The sequence below is a fragment of the Carcharodon carcharias genome, chromosome 8 (assembly GCF_017639515.1).
Source record: "Carcharodon carcharias isolate sCarCar2 chromosome 8, sCarCar2.pri, whole genome shotgun sequence".
NCBI lineage: Eukaryota > Metazoa > Chordata > Chondrichthyes > Lamniformes > Lamnidae > Carcharodon > Carcharodon carcharias.
This window is the reverse complement of record NC_054474.1, coordinates 153218142-153230830: the sequence shown is the minus strand read 5'-3', so window position 1 is coordinate 153230830 and position 12689 is coordinate 153218142. Positions and strand designations below refer to the sequence as shown.

The following is a 12689-nucleotide window of genomic DNA, read 5'->3' as shown; positions in this document are numbered from 1 at the left end:
GGTTGACAGTGACAGTGAAATTTTGTGCTGAACTGGCTCTTACTAGGAAGAGAATGAAGAAATTTCCCTATCAGCAATGCCACTCAGACATTTTACATCACAGATTTATTTTATATTCATTCATGGGATGTGGGCATCACTAGCTAGGTAAACATTTACTATACCCATCCCTAATTGCCCTTGAGAAGGTGGCGGTGAGCTGCCTTCTTGAACCACTGCAGTCCATATGGTGTAAGTACACCCACTGTGCTGTTAGGGACGGAGATCCAGGGTTTTGATCCAGTGACAGTGAAGGAACGGCGATATATTTCCAAGTCATGATGGTGAGTGACTTGGAGGGGAAGCTCAAGGTGGTGGTGTTCCCATGTGTCTACTGATCCTTGTCTTTCTAGATGGTAGAGTTCCTGCCGATTTTACTTTTCTTGCACTTGGGTAGAAAGGATTGCCTGTAATTGAAGAAAATCCATGTGGGGTGTATCACACACTTGTGCCAAGGACCTGCTCAGTCATATAAATAGATCAGATAGCTGCTGTCACACACACATAACCCTCCCCATTTAATTGTCCTTTGTGTTGGGCACAATGTACAAAGGGAAATTCTACTCCTTTCACTCTAACTCACCAATCTAACCTGTCTGCTCAGTTTTTGGGCCCTATTTTAGGTAAACAGCACAGGATCGTCTGCACAATGTAACTTGGGCACTACTATATTTTAACACTCTGTGTTATGGAGCTACTAATAAAATGCAAAAACACTGCTACTGCACCACCTAGTGACAGGAGATAGTAATATTTACCATAATCGGTTTGGTAATGTGAAGAGCTCCATTAACAAATACTAAGAGTACATACCGCTTCTTCTTCTGGCTTCTCCCATTTTATTTGGGGTCGTCATAATGCTGGTTGATCACCCTTCTCCATCTCCTCCTGTCACTCTCCCATTTCTCTTTCAATCTCACTGTGTTTAAGTTTCTTGCCACCTGTAGTAATTATGGTTTTATTTACTGTGTAATGTACCTTTAAGAATAATACTTGTTAAGGAAGATCACATGATCTGTAGTAACCAACAAGAGAGTAGCGCGGGCTATCTTAGGAGTCCATGTAGAGATGGAGTTGGCGTTGAAAGCACACGTGCAGTTGCTGCTGAGTATATTGTAAATAAACTTAATGCTCTCAACCAAGAAGTGTCTGCTGATCAACTCTATCATTAATAGTACAGCTCGGCCCCCCTACAACAAACTGGTGACGAGGATAAAATAGGATTGAACAGAAGAAATAAAGTTAGAAAGAAATTGGCCTTGTCCCTTGCCCAGCGATTGTGCATGTTTAAGATAATTAAAAAGAAAGTAAGATATACTCACCAGGCATGCTGTTGCTTTGAGCTAAAGAGAAAACGGGCCTGATCCAAATGGCTGAGAAATCTCCTGGAGCACTCACGACATTTAAAAAAAGTACCAAAATCGCAAGACCCCTGAGTGAGAATCCACAAGCTGGGTGAGCAAAACAAACAAAAAAAAAATCTCTATTTACGTTGTGGAATGGGCCGCAGCCCCACAGACTCAGTGGATTGGAGAGGCTGGCACACAGCTTGCAGGTTGGAGGAGTAGGACAAATAAAGCAGAAAGCGGTGCTGCAGTTTTAGGTTTAGAACAAAGGAAGCCTTGCAGAACCGCCCAGAAAAGGGAGAGGAGATCGCTGCTATGTTTTTTTCTGAGTGGGAATGAGGTTTTACAAAGTTGAAGGAGGAGGAGGCTCTCGATTGTGGGGACCCCACCAAAGCCTGAAAAGCACGGGAAACAGCACAGAAAAGCCGACGGCTGCAGAGAAAGCCTGAGTAAATAAAACAGCGACTGCTCTTTAAGCGGCCATACATTTAAAATGATAAATGCAAGAAAAACGGCTATGGACAGAAAATTAGGAGAGACCCTAGAGAGGCAGCAACTCAATGGAAGGCAACAAGAGACCCCACAGAGAGAGGGCAACTCAGCCAAAGGCAACAGGAGACCACAGGTGGGAGGGCAACAAGAAATTGAACAGTTGATTGTCCTTCAAGATCAAATGCAAAAGGAATGCGTAACCATTCAGCAACATGAAGAAACGAAGGCCGTCTCAAACGGTAATCAAACAGGAATCGCAGCAGAAGAAACTTGAAGAGAGCTCAGGGGAAGACCCGGGAGTGGTGTATAGCTGGATACAGCCGGGAGACAGGAGCTTGGATAAACTCCAAGGCAATGCCAGCTCAGTATTTGGCCAATTAAACCAAAGAAGTTTTGGAAGCTAAAGTCACAGAATTTCCCAAGAAATAGACAGATTGTGAAATTTTGGGAGACTCAGCCACTGAGCTCAGACAAGTTGATCTTTCATCTGAGGGAAGTCTGGCCAACAGTGAAGTCAAAAAGAAGGCGGAGATTAAAGTCTGCATTACAAAGAAGAGGGCACGTAAAAAGAAGATACAGAAATACTAATATGGCTTCACCCGGTTGAGGGGAAAGTGAGAGCCATAAGACAGGCACCTGCGCCAAAGAATGCCTCAGAGCTCAAATCATTCCTAGCAACGATCAACTATTATGGGCGGTTCTTATCCAATTTGTCTACAGTGCTGGCCCCCCTGCATTCTCTACTCAAAAAGAACCAACGTTGGTCTTGGGAGGTGCCCCAGAAAGAAACAATTGTTGCGCTCATCCAATTTATTAGTGCAGTATGACCAGACAAAAGAATTGGTGCTGACAAGTGACGTGTCTCCCTACAGAGTGGGAGCAGTGTTCTCTCATCGGATAGACAACAGCACGGAGCAGCCAATAGGTTACGTATCAAGAACGCTCACCACAGCAGAAAAGGGATACTCGCTGATAGAAAAAGGCCTGTCCATCATCTTTGGTGTCAAGAAATTTCACCAGTATATACATGGCTACCTTTTCACAATCTTTTCAGACCACAAACTAGGATTGTTTAGTGAGGACAAGGCTATACCACCCATAGCCTCAGCAAGAGTACAGCAATGGGCTTTAATTCTGGCAGCATACGAATACACTTTTGTGCATAGGCCTGGCAATCAAATCGCAAACGCCGATGCCCTGGGTCGTTTGCCTTTACAAGAAAATGATGAGCACGTCCCAGTTCCACAGGAACTTGTTTTACTGTTAAATTTCTTAGATTCCTCCCAGTATGTGCTCAACTGATCAGAGACTGGACAAGTCAGGACCCAGTCCTATCTCAGGTACGAGACCACATGCTACATGGTTGGTAACAGGAGCCCATATCTGACAAAATGAAACCCGTACTTCAACAGAAAACATGAAATAACCAGCCAGGATGCCATCTTATTGTAGGGGATCACAAGTGATAGCTCCTCCAAAGGGAGTCACTTTTACTTGAACTACGCAGTGCCCGTCCAGTAATTTCCTGAATTAAGACCATAGCACACAGCTATATATGGTGGCCTGGGATGGATGGCGCAATAGAGAGTTTAGTAAAGCATTGTGGGCAATGTCAGCAACTGCAAAAGTTGCCAGTGGCAGCTCCATTACACCCATGGAAGTGGCCAGGTAGGCCCTGGGTGTAGTTACACATTGACTACGTTGGACCTTTCCTGGGAACAATGTTTCTGCTCATTATTGATGCCCATTCAAAATGGTTGGACATATATGAGGTGAAGTCACCAACTTCGGCAGGGCCGATTGAGAAACTACATCAAAGTTTTGCCATTCACGGACTACCAGGAGTAGTTGTTTCCGATAATGGCATGGCATTTACAAGTGCTGAGTTTCAACAGTATGACTCATTTGAAAACTGCACCATACCACCCTTCCTCAGACTGACTGAAAGGGTGGTTCAAAATTTCAAGGCAGGCATGAGAAAGCTAACTGGTGATTCCTTGGCAACCAAGCCAGCACGCTTTCTTTTTCGTTAAAGGACTACCCCTCACACAACAACCGGTGTCACACCTACGGAGTTATTGTTGAAATGTCGTCTCAGGACGAGATTGAGCTTAATAATGCAGAACTTAGAGGGAAAAGTGGAAAGGAGTCAGGGAAGCCAGACAACTAGACCTGACTGGCATAGTTGTGAGGAAATTTACCATGGGATATACGTGAAAAACTTCAGGAACAGACCAAAGTGGTTACCGGGTGAAATAAGTGCAGTGACTGGACATCTATCTTTCCACGTGGAGTTGGAAGGCCAGATCATCCGTAAACATGTGGACCATTGAAGGAAGAGAGAGACAAATCACCAAGATTTGGTTCCACCAGAGACCATGACCAGGTTTTCTGTTGAGGACACTCAACCCAGGATTGACATGTCTATTGTTCTTGTAAGAGTTGAGGATACAGAACTGCAAGTGCCCATCAAAGCACCTGATGTTCAGGTAACTCCAGAAAAGGAGGTTCCTGACAACGAATCTAAAGTTGTGGAGCTGCGATGTTCCACACGTACCAGGAAACCACCTGAAAGACTGAACTTGTAAATTCCTTATCCAGTATAAATAGTATGTAGTCTTGAAAAATATGTACTTGTAAATATATGTATAGCTGAGTTAAAGGGGGAAGAGTTTAGTAATTATGCTTTTATTTAGTGTAATGTACCTTTAAGAATAATACTTAAGATCACATGACCTGTAGTAACCAATAGGAGAGTAGTGCAGGCTACCTCAGGAACGTAGAGATGGAGTTGAAAAGCACACGTTTGGTTGCTGCTGAGTATATTGTAAATAAACTTAATGTTCCCACCCAAGAAGTGTCTGTGGATCAACTCTATCACTAATAGTACAACTCAGCCACCCTACAACACCTCCCCCCCAACTTTCCTCTCCTTCCCAACAGTCCTATCTCCATCATTCATCTCACATTTCCGCCCCCCACAACCACCCCCCCTCTCCCTGCAACAGATGACCTTACCATTTCAATCTCTTCTTAGCCTCTTAACTGTCCTATGAAATGGCCTAGCAAGCCACTCTGTTCAAGGGCAATTAAGGATGGGCACCAAGTGCTGGCCTTGAGTGATATCAACATCCCATATAAAAAAGAAATGGGGCTTCCACATTCCACCTCAGTGATTTGTGAATGAAAGAGCTTGCGTTTATACAATACCTTTCACAATCTCAGGAAGTCATCCCAAATTGATTTACAACCAATGAAACATTTTTAAATCGTATCCAATGCTGTAATTTGTGAAACTCAGCAGCCAATTTGCACTTAGGAAGCTCCCAAAAATAGCAAGTGATTAATGTTTTCAACAATACTGGTTGAGGAATATTAGTCAGGACACCAGGAAGAACTTTGTTGCTCTTCTTTGAATAGTGCTATAGGATCCTTTACGTCCACCTGAGAAGGCAGGCAGTGCCTTGGTTTACCAGGACATCAGGCAGAACAGCACTCCTTTAGTACTGCACTGGAGTGGTGTTAGTTTTTTTTTTAAGAGCAGTTGTAATCATTTTATTTTAAATAACTGGGTGAAGATGGCCACTAATGTGTTGACCTTGTATGTTGGGAAGAACACCTAAGGATTTTCTGTTCAAAAGGGAAACAGAAAGGGATATTTACAAGCACATTATCATTCCAGGCCAGAACAAGAGTGCTAAAGAAATGCACAATTCTCCTAAAGCACGAAATGAAGGGATACTAACAAACTGAGTAGTATGGGTATAAGCACTGGGCCTCAAAATATTTGACCACGTTCATGAGCTTTACTGTCAGATTTCCCTTCCTCAGATGAAGACCCCACAGCACTAAATATGGAATAGATCATAATAGGGGCAGATTACTAGCGCTGACTTCTCAGTATAGTATTGTGGCTAGAACTAACTCTTCATCTGTTCAATCCCCAAACTGAAGCACATCCAACACAAAAGGTGGCAAGTGTAGAGGTCACTAATAGTTGTGGGTGAAAGACAGAGTCAAAGAAGCCAAGCTTCCCCTCGTAAAAAAGCATATTTAAAAATGATTGCTCATATTGAATAGCCATATTTTAAATGGAGGAACATGTCTGCTTTGCGCAAAAGCAACTAAGACATTTGCAACTTCCAAGTGATGTTCAATGGCACAAAGGGGCAGCCACCTGAAATATTACTTTTTAGTCCTATGAGACAGCCTCCATTTCACCTTAATGTGCCCTGGAATCGGGTTCCTAGCCTGACTAGAGTTTTGCTGCCACTTTTCACATTGTGTGCCCAAAATCCATTTGTGGCAGTATAACTACAGACAGTTATATTAATTTCCATCACCATGCAAAAAACATTGATTTTGCTTTGCTACCCTCTCTCCCTGGGTACTATTAAATTCATTGTTGCCCAGTTTAGAGAGTAAGGGGAACTGACCTACTCCCAGATGTTTATCAACGCCACAGTGAACAATTGTTAGAGCCAATGTAAAACAGGTTTAGAAGGGTCATCCTCTGACCACCACACCCAAACCCTCCCAGCTTGCGGAAAACTAAAGCAGAAAGCAAACAAAACAAAAACACACTCACAGGTTTCTTTTATGAACCAGTGTTTATTTGGAAAATGTGTTCTATGATGAAACATGCGGAGTATTCATTTTAGTTCTGGAGCACGACACCACCACTGCATCTGGATATAATCCATATCCATGTGCCATCACTTGCAAATCAGTTGGAGGCATAAGCTGCAGTCGATCCATTTGGACAAGTGTACAAGTTGGCGGTATCAGCACCTCAAAACGAGGATGCGTCTGTCAGTCTTTATGATTTGTGCACCCAGGATACTACAGTTTGCACTAAGATAATGAAAATTCACTCACTGAAATCTCCTTCAGCAAATAGCTTTACATATTTTTAAACCCACATTCAATACTCCTTCTTCAGGTACCATGCCCCAGAGAGAGGACTTCCATTGGACTAGTCCATGATTATGCTTGGCAAAGTACTGCAGTGGTTTGTTGTTACCTTCTAGATTGGCTGACCAGGAAACTCTCCCGCTCCTACCATCAGCCATATTAGAAAGATTACAGGTACATAAGCAACCCGTTTGGCTATGTTATGCACACACTTGCCATGGCTATCGAGTTGGACTTAAACCCAGTACCCCTCAAAAAGGGAAAGGAAAATCTAAACAGAATGCTCACTACTAACCCCTAGAAACATGCTACAATTTTCTAATTGGCATGTACAGATGAATTGTGCGCTAATGCAGTGGGATCCTCCTCATTTAGAAAACCCCACTCCCTGGGTGGGAGCCAAACACGAGCGAAACTTAAAACTGGATGAGAAAAGGTGAGCTGGCCTGACATTGTAAAAATTTCTGACAAGATTCCATGATACTGCAAGCTATCAGAATTTCAATTTCTAATGAGCTTCTGCAGCAAAAACACACTGAGCCAGTCATACATTACACCAATTACATTTCCAAAGAGAGAATTATGAGTTCAGTAGCTGAGGCATCAAGTGCATTTCCATATAAATATTTAAAGTAATGATAAAATAATTATGCTATTTGACAGTAACATAATTCAGGAGGGTTTATGCAATAATGAATTGGACATGCATGCAGCATAGTCCTTGCAATGTAATGATGGACAAATCTTTCTCATTCTAGAAATGCTGCTGTTCTTTGTGGCAACTGAATTGAACGTGTCAGAAATCAGCCTTCTGAGGAGCAAGTCTACATTTGCCACGTGAAGACTAGCGTATCAGCCATTTTATTACGTGTGATGCAAGAAATTGCAGATTAGTCACACAAAGCATTGTTCATTTTCCAAAAATCTTGTTTTCTAGCTTTGTAAAAGTTGCTGTTAAATAGAAACTACACAGAACAAGTTTCCATCAAAAATAAGCTGTGGGAATTTTCACTGTCAAACAGAATGGATGGATGTAATGCAGTGAAACTAATCCTTTCAGCAGCATGTGCCTGTAGCAGACTAAATAGCTTTGGGTGGATTGGACAAATGTTCGAGAGTATCAAATGTAGCTGTGAATGAACCTCAAACAAACTTTTTAAAAACAAATACATAAACAAAAATAAACTTCTGGAATTTGTTACATTGATAATAGTTCAAATTGTACAATGGAGTGAAGGAATTAACAAAACTATTCATGCCATTTATTTTCACTTTATTTAAGTATCTTATGCACTTAACAGCTCCGCATTACTTATGAAGCAATAATGAAACCCCATCACGTTAAGTGTATAATTGTAAGAATAATTTAAGTGTTGTTGCAGTCGCTACATAAGATAAAGATTAGAGCAGATTAATCCCACCTTTACAACTGTGTCAAGGTAACACATTATACATTGAATCAGCAGTTTAGTCAATGCAAGTGATTCACATTCCATCCTATACCCAGAGTAGCAAAATTGGATCATATTGAAACCTTAGCGACAGGGTGCAGCATTACAGCATGTTTTATATAGGCTTTTAGGTGTTTTCCTCTTAACATATTTGTAAAAATTAGTCATAAGCATTGATAAAATTTCAAAACTTAGAACTGTAGAAAAGCAAAAGTTCATTAGTTAATGGAGGTACCCTGCAAAAAGGAGATACGGGAGCATTTTGCTTGTAGGACACCAATACCCAACTCTCAATTCTCTACAACATGCGTAGAAAGCCCATATTGCATTGATAAGGTAAACCTTGAATCCAGGAATATTCTTTAATTTCCAAGCTAAGTGACTGACATCTTATTGGTTCCTGCAGGCACTTTGCAATGCAATCCACCAAATGAGGCAAGATGTCATGAACCAGTTAAATCAGACTGCTCGAGGGGCAAGATCCATCCATTATGGAAGATGGGTCTTCTACTCCCCAGTTCTGACCTGGTACATAACACACTGGGGATTTGGAACATAGGAACAGGAGGAGGCCATTCAGTGTCTTGATCAGCTAGTGTCAATCAGACTACAGCTGATCTGTACCTTAACTCCACTTACCCACCTTTGCTCCATAGTCCCCTGCCTCCCTCATCTAACAAAAAATTACTGATCTCAGCTTTGAAAAAGAATCAAATGAACCAGCATTCACATCCTTTTTAGGGAAGTTCCAAATTTTCTTTCTCCTGTGTGATAAAGTGCTTTCTGATTTCACTCCAAAATGATCTGTCTGCAATTTTAAGATTGTGGCCTCTTGTCCTGGGTTCACCACCAGAAAAAATAATTTCTTGTACCTACCCCACTGAATCCTTTTAAACATCTCAATTAGATTCTGGAATTGAATGCTTTAAATATGGGCAACCAGCATTGTCGGAAGTACTTTTTAAAAACAAAAATTCCGGAGGATTTCAACAAATATTTAATTACAAAAATAATTTGCGCAATATCTTCTCTTACAAATATGTTTTAATGTACCTGCAATAAAAACAAGACTCTTTAGAAAGGAGCTTAACAGAAGGAATTATTCCTTAAGAAATTGCACTGAAATACATATAAATCTGGTAGACCAGGGCGTTCAGCGTGCAGAATACACCTAAAAGCTGGATGCTAAATCAGTGCATACACCACCCTGAAATTACACGACATACCTGTACAACCGCACTTACACCAAGTATGTTACAGCTGGTAATATTGTGCTGTGTTTATAGCACCATAAAAATATTAACACAGGAGGCAGTCAATCAACCCACTGTTGCTATTGAGACCATGCTCTCAGGCTCTGCTCTTTAGCAGTACGTGCTCAAAAAGGGAAAAAAGAATATTTTTAAATGCATCACCGCTAGTGCGCCTCAATGTCCTCATCTCCCCATTGCACATCAAACAGCCAAACAGGTATGGGTTCAGCAAAAAAAAAAAAAATCAACCTTGGGAGACCTAGATTAGCTCAAATTAAAGCCTCAGTACTAGTTTCTCTCTGCCACACATGCACTGGCAGGTTTCATGTTTGGTGAACTTGCATTGTTCCAACATATTACAAGTCTTGCATACAGCATGCCTCACATTAATGGTGCCTGCAGCTTAAAATGCTCAAGCGGTTGTGACTCAAAACTTTGAAAAGTTTCAGCTAATCAAAAACATGTCAGCATTATTCATTCATCTTAGGGTCTCTTGCAAATATAGGGGAGATGGTGGTGTAGTGGCAATGTCACGGGTTCAAACCTAACCACGACAGCTGATAGAATTTAAATTCAGTTAATAAATCTAGAATTGAGAGCTAGTTTCAGTAACGGTGACCATAACAACTATCATTGATTGTTGTAAAAACCCATCAGGTTCACTAGTGTCCTTCAGGGAAGGAAATCTGCTAACCTTACCTGGTCTGGCCTACATGTGACTCCAGACCCACAGCAGTGTGGCTGATTCCCAACTGCCCTCTGAAATGGCCTAGCGAGCCACTCAGTTCAAGGGCAACTAGGGATGGGAAACAAATTCTGACCTTGCCATTTTATAAAAGAATAAAGAAAATTTCTGTTATCAATACCAGGGGAGATCTGCTATTTGTGACAAACAGGTTGTTAAAATACAAATTTTGGTGCACTTCCAACTTCTTCATGCCCACTCTCCCCTAAACCTCAGCATCCAAAATAAAACTGGGTCAAGTTCTGTTTTTGTTATGTAGATAGAGCAATCTTAAATTACATCCAACACTGGGATGCTACCAAGATACTGTAATCTTTCAACTCATGGATTGAGCTACATCAGGGAGGTTGAAAAATGTCTGAACTGCATTATTAGCAAAATGTCTCATTCAATTCATAAGTTTCCTTTCAAAAGCAAACGTCTTTACAAAGTTATTTTAAGGGCATTAAAAATTTACAGGATCATATTTTCCTTCTGTTGGGTGGGGGAAGGGAGAAAGATGGTTACTCAAGAAAAATCATTTGATAATTAAACCAAATTATTTTACCACAGTTTAAGGTTAAAATGTGGAGACAGTAGGGGAGGTGGGGTGGTGAGATAGTGGTCAGTGAAAGGGGGTGGCCAGGCAGAGGTCAGTGGAGGTGGGTCAGGCAGCTCACCACCTATTTGATACTGCTTTTCATCTGAGGCCTAATATCTCTCCAGCATTTTCTCACTTTGCAGATTCATAGACATGCTGATATACTTGCTGTACAAACATTTACATTTCCCTCCCAGCACCCCCCACCATTATATTCTTTGCCCTCCCACCACCATGTACAAAATAAAAAGTTCTTCTCCTTGTGCTCTGTTTTGAGCATGCGGGAAGAAGTGAGCACCAAACTCTGCACCTCAAACACAGACCTTCATACAGCAAAACGGGGCTGGTGTCAGTCACCAAACCTTCACTGATCCCACGTTGGCAAAGTACAATGTACAAAATCTCTAACTATTCAAACAAATGTGTTATTGAAATCAACTTTTACAGATTGTTATTAAAAATATTGCAACTACCTTGTTAGGCAAACAAATTCTGTGCTCACCAGCTATATACCTAGTACATTGTACTCAGCAGCCTGGACAGATATTTCACTTGCTTAAAGATCTAGGACTGAATTTTGTCAGGGAAGGTGGCGTGATGATAGAGAGCTAGATCTGGGCCTGCAGAGAGAAATCAGTCTGGCCCAACATTGTTAAAGTAGAAGTGTTATTGCACAACACTATTATGGCCAATTAATGGTCTGGGGCGAGGGGTACTCAGCATCTTTCGCTACAAGAAAGATCCCGCAGAAATTTAAACAGAACAGGAATATGGCTGTACAGAACCATGCATTTCACTTCAACCCAAATATTTTCTGACCGACGGTGAGCTGTAGGTGCTCAGTCGTTGCACACGTTCAAGACAGTTCAATAGATTTTTGGATACTAAGGCAGTTAAGGGATTTGGGGACAGCCTGGGAAAGTGGAATTGAGGGAGATCAGCTGTGATCATATTGAATGACCTACTCCTGCTCGTTTATGTTTCTATGCCCAACCATACAAATCTTAAAACAAAATTGCTCTATGTAGGGACGAACTGGATTACTACAGTTTCCTCTTCATTTAGTCTGGTGTGGGTCCTCCCTCGCATTCCGGATTCTGTTCCAGATTAACGCTCACTCCAAACATGGTTACTTCTGTGGATTATTCAGAAGTGCAGCACTGTGGCTCCTGCCAACTGCTCCCTCAGGTAGTATTTTAGAGCCAAATTTAAAATCAAGGATTTCCCTCCTCCAATGCACTTTTAAACCTTTGACTCAAAATCAAGAGTGCATAATGATAGTGCCAGTGGTGCAGCAAATTAAAATGGTGAATTACTGCTATGGCAAATTCCTGATCTTTCCTGGGTCATAAGTTTAAAAAAACTTCAGACCAAACTAACCTGCTTACAAACCTGAATTCCAGTCATAAAAAGTGATGAATGAAAACCTGCCTAACCCGTGGGAAATGATGCACAGAAAGGGAGAACAATAGTGGTCATGGGAATAACATAATTTTTGTTATGTTTTCACATAAGCTGAGGAGATCCAACACCTGCTGCATAGATTACATTGGCCAGTGTGCCCAGCTGACATTTAAAAGCCAATATTTCTGACCCCAACAGGCACATTGTGTCACTTCATTGAGAAGTGAGTCAGCTACTGCTGCACTGCTCACAACTTTACACCTTCCCCGCCATTGTAAAGTTGCCACCAAATCCACCAGGAAAAAAATTATCCCAAAGCCTCCTTTGTTAAGGCTTCATTTAAGTCTCGGGCTCAAGACCATTTCAGCTGTGCGGCACGTGTGTCATATGATATCACAGGCCTAAATCGCTGTTGAAGATATATATATATATATATATATATATATCTATAAATGACAGACCTGC

General features: G+C 41.4%; 1 long non-coding RNA gene across 1 annotated transcript; it reads right to left on the bottom strand.

Moving 5' to 3' along the window:
- Positions 1–322: 322 nt before the first annotated feature.
- Positions 323–1495, bottom strand: LOC121280834. The gene is made up of 3 exons (XR_005943720.1): positions 1362–1495; positions 853–980; positions 323–446 (listed from the first exon to the last, which is right to left on the bottom strand). It is a non-coding gene; the product is annotated as an uncharacterized LOC121280834 (long non-coding RNA).
- Between the last annotated feature and the right edge of the window lie 11194 nt (positions 1496–12689).